The 10749-nt window shown below is 45.5% G+C and overlaps 1 pseudogene across 1 annotated transcript in view; it reads right to left on the bottom strand.

Moving 5' to 3' along the window:
- Positions 1 to 112: 112 nt before the first annotated feature.
- Positions 113 to 10749, bottom strand: part of LOC307206023 (ras-related protein Rab-7a-like) — a 15907-nt pseudogene continuing 5270 nt past the window's right edge. The window contains exons 2-6 of the transcript XR_013843954.1: positions 10366 to 10431; positions 3522 to 3648; positions 1352 to 1570; positions 671 to 796; positions 113 to 457 (exon numbers count right to left, since the gene is read on the bottom strand). The product of XR_013843954.1 is annotated as a ras-related protein Rab-7a-like (transcript). The remainder of the gene's footprint in view (positions 458 to 670; positions 797 to 1351; positions 1571 to 3521; positions 3649 to 10365; positions 10432 to 10749) is intronic.

The raw sequence follows: 10749 nt of genomic DNA, 5'->3' as shown, positions 1-10749 counted from the left end.
CCTCATCCTCTTCTAGTACTAGGGCGTTTCTGGCTACCTTTTGGGAGAAGAGCCCTCTTACCCTCGTGGGAGGGCTGGGACACAAGTGTTTTCACCATTGAAAAGCACAATATTGGCATTCAGCTTTATTTCCATGTGCTTGGGAAGAGTAGCCGGGGATATGATCCAGCTCTCCCAAGTGCTAGGCTGTGTCATCCAGAGAACAAAGGTCTACCTTGGGATCCAGCTCCAGAAGCTGTGTGCTGCAGCCTTGCCAAATGTCCTTGGGGCTGTTCTGTGGGGTTGCACTTTCACCCTTCGGGATTGCAGAGCATGAAGAGCCCACCCCCTTAGACAGAAGGAATCTTCCCATCTGTATTTGGTCAGATCAGCAGCTACACTTCTCTCTGGCTGCCCCTTCTGGTGGCCTGGTCTCCAGGTGAACTGAGTCCGGTTGTGGCTCTTCAGGTACCCTCCGCTGAGGTGAAACAAAAAGAAAAGTGGTGAGGGGGCAAGTGGTTGATGCAGATGGGCAGAGGGCATGAGATGCAGGCTGTTGGGAAGGACTTTGTCTTATAAGAAAGTTGAAAGCTGGGAGAGGTGTTTTTGTTTTTAGGGATAAAAGCCATCTCAAAGGTATGTGGTCTGTCTGGGGCCTTATAAGGGCAGGGCCGAAAATGAGGTTCCTTACATTCTTTAGTACGGCCCGTATGGCCCACTCAAACACCTCCTGCACGTTGGTGGCTTCCTTGGCGCTGGTTTCAAAGTATTTGGCTTCATGAAGCTTGCTCCACATTTCTGCTTCCTCAGAAGACACCTGGACAAAAACAGGGCTTGGGCATACTCTGCTCTCTTCCCAATTCCATCTGCAGCTCTTAATCAAAAAGCTTGTGGTCTTTTTAGTGTACATAATGAGAGCAAATCTTTAAGATAATATAATTCTTCCCCAGATACCAAATTCTACACCTCTGCTCGACAATTATGCCAAAGTCCTCTGGTGAAGCTGGTCATTAGGGTACAATATTCCCTGAACTTTCTGTCTACTCCCCGTCTCCTTGAGTCGTTGCAAAGAGTTCTTACAGCCCCCTAACAGAACCCCTAAAGAGTTCTGACCCCTAACTACTCCAACCCAATATGTCTGAGAGCCATACAGGATGTGGACTTGTGCCCTGCACCTGGCTTCATATGTAGCCCTACCTAGTGGCAGACTTTGGGCTTTAAAATTTCAGCAGTAAACTGTGCAATGCCAAACTTTGGGGGGTGGGGTGGCGCCTCTCGCCTTCCACTGTTTGCTATTGTTGCAGGGCCCCCTTAGCTTGGCAGCCAGTGTGGGTGAACCAGTGGCACTCCCCTAAGTCCACCTCTGCCCCACCTCACGGTTCTCCAGGTCCATCTTGTTCCCAATGACAGCAGTGGGGAAAGTGGGCTCTTCCTCTGGCTCAATCTGCAACAGGAGCTGCTTGTGCCACTTCTCCAGGGCTTGGAAAGAGCTGACGGATGTGACATCGAAGACGAGAAGGCAGCAGTCTGACCCCCGGTAGAGGGCAGTCCCCAGTGCTTGGAACCTTTCTGTACCCGCTGTGTCCCAAATCTAGGTGCAAGAAGGGATAGAAGGTGAGACCTTGATTTCAAGACATCCCTGGGTCCTTGGTGAACATTAATCTTGGTTCTCACAAAGTTAGCAAGCATAGGTTTTGTTGTCTGGGGGCATCAGGGGATACCATGCCAAATGATGGTGTGGACTAGAGTCTCCCGTTTCTTTATTCAATTGATGTTCTGGATTCTTCCACCATGTTTGACCAGGGTTGAGTGGCTGCCACAATTCTGCCAACAGCAAACTAATCTGCACATCAGAATGTATGTAATACCAAATGGCTATAAAGAGATGGAGAGCTGAAGGGGAGCAGCTTTCTTGAACCCCATCTCCCCAGCTACGTTGCTGGGAGTGCAGAAGAATGATCCATACTTCTACATTTCAGGTGCCAGCTGTCCATTGTGACTGGCACCCAGAAAACGAGTGCTGTTATGTACTGTTTTGCCATAAAAGTTGGCAATCTTGGATTAAACCAGCAGCCAGAAAAAGTACTGAATTAGATGGGGACTGCAGCCCTGTCATGTTGAATGTTGCTTCCTATGATTAGTGGAAACTGACAATTGTGCAAAATGAGAAACCACAGGAATATGCTTACCACAAGCTGCTGAATTCAGCTTTGTCACAGAACTTGGGTCTGCATGGTGCAGTACTGTACACGGACACAACCAGTTTGCTATATGGGTTAGAAGCCTTTCCTCAAGCCAAATTGGCTGCTAGCATTGTAAAGGATCTTTGGGGTGGGGTGGGGGGCTATCTTGGTACATGCACTTCGATCAGGAGTGTTTGCTGTAAAGGTGCCTTTTCTGCCATGCTCTTGATTTTTTTTTCTTTTGCTTTTTTGAATGGATGGTGTTTAATTTTGCCCTGTTGGTATGGCACTGGCCATCATCATTGTCTATGAATTGATAAAACTTTGCATGGAACAATTGATAACATGATCCCAAAGAATGATCTGACCACATGTGGTGTAAATTCTGCTCAGCTTGAGGCTAACCTGGTCTAGCTTTGTAAGTTTTTGCATAGATAGAAGATCACTTTGGAAGCCATATGGTAAGCTCCTTACAGGAAGGGCCAAGTGTAGGTGTGTTTCGTTGATCTTGCAGCCCAAGGGAGAATTGTGTTAGTTCATGAGAGTTGGGCCACTGCATATCTGGGACTGCAGCAATATTGAAATTTCAGTTTTTTAGTTGTGCATATTGCTTCTGTACAAATTGGGGAACAAGAAATGGAAATAAGAATTCAGCATTGTCATTAACATTAATTCTAGAAGGGAAAGGGTGTTTGCTTTAACTAAGAACTGATTTTTAGCAAATAGCTAGAGTCCACATTGTAATATGCTCGTGGCACCCCACCCAGGGCCTGTCTCATGGTGATAGGCTTTAGTCCACAAATGCCTGTATCTTATTGACTCTCTTAAGGCTGCCACAATAAAGCTAAAACAAGGCACTTGTAGCAAAACATAGCAGATTTGGGGTGCTCATATTGAGGGGGCCAGAGGACCCCTTTTCTAGAACATTCTGTTCCATTTTCCTGTATTTTATTTGCCACCACAATTGTCACTGAGCACAACTGTCAATTCACTTGCCCATTTTAGATTCTCTTCCTTACACACAAACCTTTAAATATTTTCCTGAAATAGGTGCTTGTATAGAAATTGGATCCCTGCTACTGCTCCCTCCATCTTGTGCACGAAGGGTGCCATTCTGGCTACATAAGGCACATATAGGATAATTTTAGACCTGGCGTGGGGAACTTGTGGCCTCCAAGTGGTGTTAAGGCTCCCTCCAGTCTCAGCCAGCATGGCCAATGGCTTAGGGATTATGGGAGCTGGAAATGGAGTATGTTGCTAAAATTGCCCTAGGCTGGAGCACAGGGTTTTTTTAATGGGTAACATCGGATGAGCTTAGGGGGCGATCTTTGCCCAACAGTGAGCCTCTGCTGAGCCTACCTGCACGGTCAGTTTGCGTCCATCAATGTTTACTTCCTTGCTGAGGAAATCTGCTCCAATGGTGGCTCTGTAGCGGCTGCTGAAGCGGTTGTTAACATACTGGTTCATCAGGGCAGATTTGCCCGCCCTGCGGGGAACGGAGAAGGGTTGACATTTTAAATTTGGAGGTCTAGTCAGTAACCTCCCCCCCCCCCCCCCGCCGCCTCAACAACCAGCACAGGGCTGCAGAGGTGGAGCTGGTTCTCTGCTCCTGAACTGCCTCTTGCACACATGCACACAGCCTTGTGATAAAGCCTTTTTGGTGGCAGCAGTGGGGAATCCCACGGTGAGACGGCGAAGGCCTTTTGAGTAGCAGTCACTGGGGCACAGCAGCAGGACGGGAAGGTCTGATGATTTGCTTGTCGCCTTCCGAGGAATATCTAGTTGGCTACTGTAGGAAACGCGCTGCGTGAGGCTCAATTGGCCTTTTGAGTACAAAGGTTTGAAAAAGGCATAAGGAATGCCTGATGCAACTCCAAAGGCAGAATAAGTCATCTTGGTAAAACATGCTTAAAATCAAACAATGGCAAAAGCATATCTTGCATCAAAATGCTTTGGCATTGCATGTACAAAGTCTCCAGAAGCCTTTTCTGATGGTGCCCTTTTTTTACTTGGGTCACTTTTGTACAAAGCTTTGTGTTTGACTGATTTTTGTCTTAATCATTTCAAACAACTGACATGGTTTCAAAATGATATTCAGTGCTTTGTATGCACTGTGTCTGGCAGTGTTTGAGCCCCACTCTTCTTGTATGTTTTTCTTCACATTTGGTAGATAAAGGTTAATCCTAACTATTTTACTTTTTGGCATAAAAGGTAAATGAGAAATCTTAAATCCTCATTGCATTGGACAGTTGTATGCATTCATAAAATCTTAAACACATACTAAGGCCCCTTTTGAGTTTAGATACAGATAATGGAAATAACCAAATTATTTTACTCAATACATAAAAACCACACTATGTTTAAATAATGGTTATAAAAAGTTGAAGGTGAGTGTTAATTATAATTATACAGTAAGGATTATTACTACACTGCCATAAAGCCGTGGTTACTTAATAAATTAGTTGCAACAACAGCTGCTACCAGGCTCTTCAGAGTCAGGTTGATGGGGGAAGGTTAAGCAAGCACATTTTTCTGAGTACTTTGATGTACAGGTGTTTTTGTTAACACTTGTGAAGTTATGCTAATTTTCCAAGCATGCTCGACTAGAGGGGAAGCTGAATAAAAATGCAGTAAGTTCTCATGTTCCATTTAGCTCCCCATGACTAGCAAATGCAGACTTGCAGCCTGACCCTGCACCTGTCTACTCAGAGGTAAATCCCACTGAGTTCAAGAGGGTTGTACTCCTATTTAGAAATATGGTCAAATTTGAAACTATCATTGTTAGGCCAAATTGCAGTGATAAAAACGAATGTATTGCCAAGGATGTTCTTGTTTCAAACATTGCAAATCATAGACAAGACGGATTGTTTCAAGAAGTGGCAGAGAGACATTTCCAGATTTTTCTGGCAGGGCAAGAAGCCTAGAATAAAATTTAAGATATTAACTGATGCTAAAGAAAGAGGTGGATTTGCCCTGCCAGACCTTAAACTTTACTATGAATCAGCTGCTTTTTGCTGGCTGAAAGAATGGCTGCTTCTTGAAAACACGGATGTGCTGGATTTAGAAGGTTTTAACAATGTATTTGGTTGGCATGCATATTTGTGGTATGATAAGGTAAAAGCACATAAAGCATTCAAAAACCATATTGTTAGGAAAGCATTGTTTAATGTTTGGATAAGATATAAGGATTTGTTAGAAAATAAAACCCCAAGATGGTTGTCACCAATGGAAGCGAAGGCACAGAAAAAACTCAATATGGAGGCCAAATGGCCGAAATCTTGGGAAATTTTGGAACAAGATGGAGACAGGGTAAAATTGCAGAGTTTTGAAAAATTAAAAAGCAAAGTGCGAGATTGGCTTCATTATTACCAAATAATGGAGGCATACAATTTGGACAAAAAAGTTGGCTTCCAGGTGGAAAAATCAAAATTGGAAACAGAATTGTTAGATCCCAAAACTAAGAATTTGTCAAGAATGTATAATTTGCTGTTGAAATGGAATACTCAGGATGAAATGGTGAAATCTGCTATGATTAAATGGGCACAAGATGTTGGACATAACATTATGATGGCTGACTGGGAACAGTTATGGACCACAGGTATGAAATTTACGGCATGTAATGCCCTAAGAGAGAATTTAATGAAAATGATTTACAGGTGGTACATGACACTAGTCAAGCTTGCGAAAATTTATCATTTGCCCGAAAATAAATGTTGGAAATGTAATGAGACTGAAGGTACATTCTTTCACCTTTGGTGGACATGCCCAAGGATTAAGACATTCTGGGAGATGATTTATAATGAAATGAAAAAGGTATTTAAATATACCTTTCTGAAGAAACCAGAGGCCTTTCTCCTGGGCATGGTCGGCCAATTGGTGCCAAAGAAGGATAGAATATTTTTTATGTATGCAACAACAGCAGCAAGAATACTCATCGCGAAGTATTGGAAGACACAAGATTTACCCACCCGGGAAGAATGGCAGATGAAGTTGATGGACTATATGGAATTGGCGGAAATGACTGGCAGAATCCGAGACCAAGGAGAAGAGTCGGTGGAAGAAGATTGGAAAAAAATTAAAGATTATTTACAGAAATATTGTAAAATTAATGAGCTTTAGAAAAATGGTGGAATGAAGTTATATGGCTTTGGCAGAAATGTTATAAGGAACTAAGTACAGATAGATTGTTAATGTATTAAAGGGAAAAAACAAGGTTAGAATATGTTAAGATTAATTACAGGACAAAAAATAGATGAAGATGGAAAGGAATTGCTGAAACAGTTAATTGAAGTGGAATACAAAAAGGGAGGCGTGAGGAAGTCAATGAAACAAGTGAATGAAAGTTAAGATTTAAAATATTGGAAGTGTTTTTAATTGTTTTTGTTTTGTTAATTCAATGTTTTATGTAGTGTTTTTGAGGGGCAAGCGTTATAGACTACATCTGGTCCTCCTCGGCACTTAATGATAAGGCATATCGTTTCAATGTGTTTAATAGAACCGAAAGTGACCACCTCCCAATCGCCATCTCCTTCCTCCACACACAGCTGGGGCTTCCCAACTCACTCCACCTTCAGGACCCACTGATCTTAGCCCCCGGACGTAAGAAGTGGGATACCTATCTGGAGCAAGACATAAAAGTCCTCCTAAATTCCCCTGAGATCCTAGCCTTGAAAGCTCAGCTGTTAACAATGAATGTGAATCATTTCTCAACTTTTCAGCAAATTCTAGCCTACTTGCTTCCTTCTCTCACGAAACCTCCCCATGCGATTCCAACCTGGAAGAATCAAACTTGGTTCGACCAAGAATGCAAACAGTGCAGAAGTTGGCTTAGATCTCTTCAGTCTGATTTGAAATCAGACAGCACCCAGAGCAAAATCAGGGAGGTAGCCCAATTCCGTTCATACTACAAGAAGCTGCTTCAACATAAGAAATTGCTCTTTGCGAAAGAACGCTGGACGGCGCTGTCAGTGCCATTAAAACCCGTGACGACAAGAAATTCTGGAACTTAATTAATGCAGGTTTAAGACCCCACTCATTCATCGTTAATAACATCACAGCAGCCAGTTGGCACTCTCACTTTGCTCAGCTGTATTCTGCCCCAGATCCAGTAGTAAACGTAGTCTCTATTCTACCAGCATCTGCCTTGCCCACCTGGGAACCAGTTTCCCCAGAGAGATGTTTACAACTAATCAGCATGCTTTCAGGGGATAAATCCCCGGGGGAGGATATGATACCACCGGAGGTATTTTTATCGAACCAGACGTGGTGGGCCCCTATTTTAGCATCTCTCTTTACCACTATTTATGCTACTCTTAAGATCCCATCTAACTGGAAACAGAGCATAGTCATCCCAATACATAAAAAAGGGGACCCACAAGATCCGCGTAACTATCGACCTATCAGCCTGCTGGATATTTCATACAAGGTTTATTCTAGATTCTTGCTAGAGAAATTAATCGAGTGGGCAGAAGAAACAAAGCTATTCCACCCAGAACAGGCTGGATTCCGTAAAGGTCATAGTACATCTGGCCAATGTCTTGTTCTATTTACCCTGATTGATAAATACCTAAACAGGTTCAACTGCAAACTACACGCGGCTTTTGTGGACCTGACCTCCGCTTTCGACTCCATCCCTAGAGATAGGCTATGGCAGAAGCTTAGTTACACCAACATAGATAAGAGGCTCCTCCACCTTCTTATGGAAATTCACAATGATATATCGAGTAAAATTTGGCCCTCTGGGAGCCCTTTCTGATTCTTTCCCTCTGAATAAAGGGGTCAAACAGGGCTGCCTCTTGGCCCCTTTTCTATTTAATTTCTACATCAATGACATCGTTACAACCATGAAGGCCCTAAACCAATCTGCCCCCTCTTTACAACAGCTCAAGGTCCCCATATTACTCTACGCGGACGACATGGTGATACTGTCTTTAACCAAGCAGGGCTTAAACAACATGCTCAGAGGGCTCATGACATATTGTGATACCAACTCCCTCAAAATCAATTTCGCCAAAACCAAAATTCTTACTTTTGGCACGAAAACTCGGAAGCCATTTTGGAATTTTGAGGGCCACTCTATTGAATATTGTTCAGCATTCAAGTATTTGGGTATCACTTTTCAGTATGGGCTTAGCTGGACAGCTCACCTAAATATGTCCATCCTGGCTGCCCGTAGAACCATCAAAGCTTTGGAGAAATTCTTCTATGCAAAAGGCGGCCACTTGGTTCCACCAATCAGAAAAGCATTTATCAGCAAAGTCCTCCCGATGCTACTGTATGGGGTTGAAATCTGGGGGTGGAATTTAAAAACACTACAACGGCTCGAGATTCTACAAAACTCCTTTGCACGAAAGGTACTGGGTCTCCCCAAGGGCTCGGTTGCTGCACAGTTAAGAACAGAACTGGGCCTCCCCTCCATTGTTGCGAGAGCCCACATTAGAATTATTAGTTTTTATTGTAAATTAATCAAAGCCCCAGGTTCCCTTTTAGCCAGGCAAGCCTTTTTAACTAGTTCTCATAGCAATAAATGGTCCAAGGCCATGGAGACTATTACTGCACGCTACTCCCTCCCAGATCTGGACACGCTGTCAGCTTGGGATCAACATAAAATCCGGGCCTGGATTCTTACTAGAGACGAGGCCATGGACCGGGCACAGTCCACCACAGCTCGCCTCTCCATGTGGCTCCCTAAAGTGAAAGTGGTAAGATCACTTGCCAACTACTTGATAGACCTGACGGAGCCCAATTTGAGAAGAGCGTTTACCATGGCCCGTTTCCACTCTATACCCACGGCCTTCCTGCAGGGGATTTACTCTAAGACCCCTATTACTCAGCGTCTATGTCCATGCACAATGAATGAAGTAGAGGACTTCATACATTTCTTTTTCTACTGCCCTATTTATGAGCTAATAAGAACTAAGCTCCTCCTCTTGATCCCGTCCACCATCACATCTAAGGAAGACTGTTTGAAATCGCTTCTTGTGGACGCAAATCCCCAAGTTACACGTGGGGTGGCAATCTTTATAGTGCAGGCCTTGAAACTCAGGGCTACTCTGACGGGGTAGTGTGTCCTAGACCTGGACCTGTCTTAATTCTTTTATTACCTTTTTAACCTAATGTCCCGAGCCTATTTTGGGGCCATTATATGCTTTATATACATTCGCAGTAATATCGCTTTGAATTTTGTTTGGTTGTTTGTCTCTAGCATTTATTTTATTTTATTTTATTTTTTTATCCTGCTATGGCTGTATGCTAATGCAATAAAGGTTTGATTGATTGATTGATTGTTTTTGTATTTTATTATGTTGATTTGTTTAATTCTTTTTCTTTCTTTATGTAATCTCTAAACTCTTAATAAATATTATTTTTTAAAAAACAAGAGGGTTGTACTCCTGCAGTCTAAATTATGCAACATATTTAAAATGGCAAAATAATGTGAAGAGAACAAATCACAGTTGTGCATAAAACATACAGGCTGCAGGTTTTTCTTTTCTTAAAAAGCACTTTTTTATTGCATCAATGCTCTCTGGGTTCAGGCAGTGGTAGTACCACTGTGTCCATAGGATAATAGTCACTTGACTTGGCCTCTAGTTATTTGGTGTTGCCTCTTCCATCTGCTTGAATTCTGGGAAGAAACAGCTGGTCTAATTCAGCTGCACCCCACAAAGTTGTCCTGTTATCAGCTGCCTGTGGTATACACGCGGAGCCCGGGCAGCTGCAACGTGGTCCCACTGGCTGCAGGTACTTTAAAGGACTTTGAAGGAGGAGGTGGGACAGGAGAGCAGCGCGCCGCGCGCCGGGATCTCGCTGCCCGTGTGAAGCAGAGACTGAGGCGCTCGGGGAGCGAATCAAGTGGGCGCCTCGCTCCAGGCCGCGGGGGCGAAGGCTTCCCAGCCTGGGCTACCGAGAACACCGCGAGGATGGTGGTGGAGGCAGCAGAGCCTCGCGGAAGTTTCTCCCTGCGCGCCTTGACCGGGCTGCCCCGGCCGGGCTGCCCCTGCCTCTGCCTCTGCGCGGCGCCGCCCCCTCTGCCCCTTCCACCTGCCGCCTTAACCCCTTGGCTGCCCAACGGGACAGGATCCCGGGCAGCCTTCCTCTTCCCGCCAGCCGGGAGCCCCGACACCCGCTTAGCCGTCGGAGCCCGGCCGGGGGGCGAGGACGCGGGCCAGCTCTCCTTCCCCATCCAGGCGCCCCTTGTGCTTACCCGGAATTGCCGATCAGCAGGATCTTGAGGTGGGAACGTCTGAACATGGGGCGTCTGCGCCAGAACCTGCGGAGAGACGGGCGGGTGAGCAGCTCGGGAACGGGAGCCTCCGTCGAGACCCCCCCTCCCGCGACCTTTGTGGGGGTCCCCTGCTCAGTCCGCGGGGCGGGCGCCCGGACCTCGGCCCCGAAGCCCGTCCCCCCCCCCCCCCCCGAGCCACCTCGGCGCGGCACAGCCTCCCTCCGAGGAAGGGCGGGCGCTGCTTGGAGCTCCGGGCAGCTGCTCGCTTTCGCCTTCCTGCCGGGCTTCTCGGCGCCAGGGAGGAGGAAGGGCGAGGGGCTGCGCCTTCCGGACACGCTTTCAGGTGAGGCCGGTGGGATCCGG

This window comes from Podarcis cretensis (assembly GCF_951804945.1).
Source record: "Podarcis cretensis genome assembly, chromosome: 17".
Taxonomy (NCBI): Eukaryota; Metazoa; Chordata; class Lepidosauria; order Squamata; family Lacertidae; genus Podarcis; species Podarcis cretensis.
The sequence above is the reverse complement of the archived record's forward strand: the minus strand, read 5'-3'. Positions and strand labels throughout refer to the sequence as shown.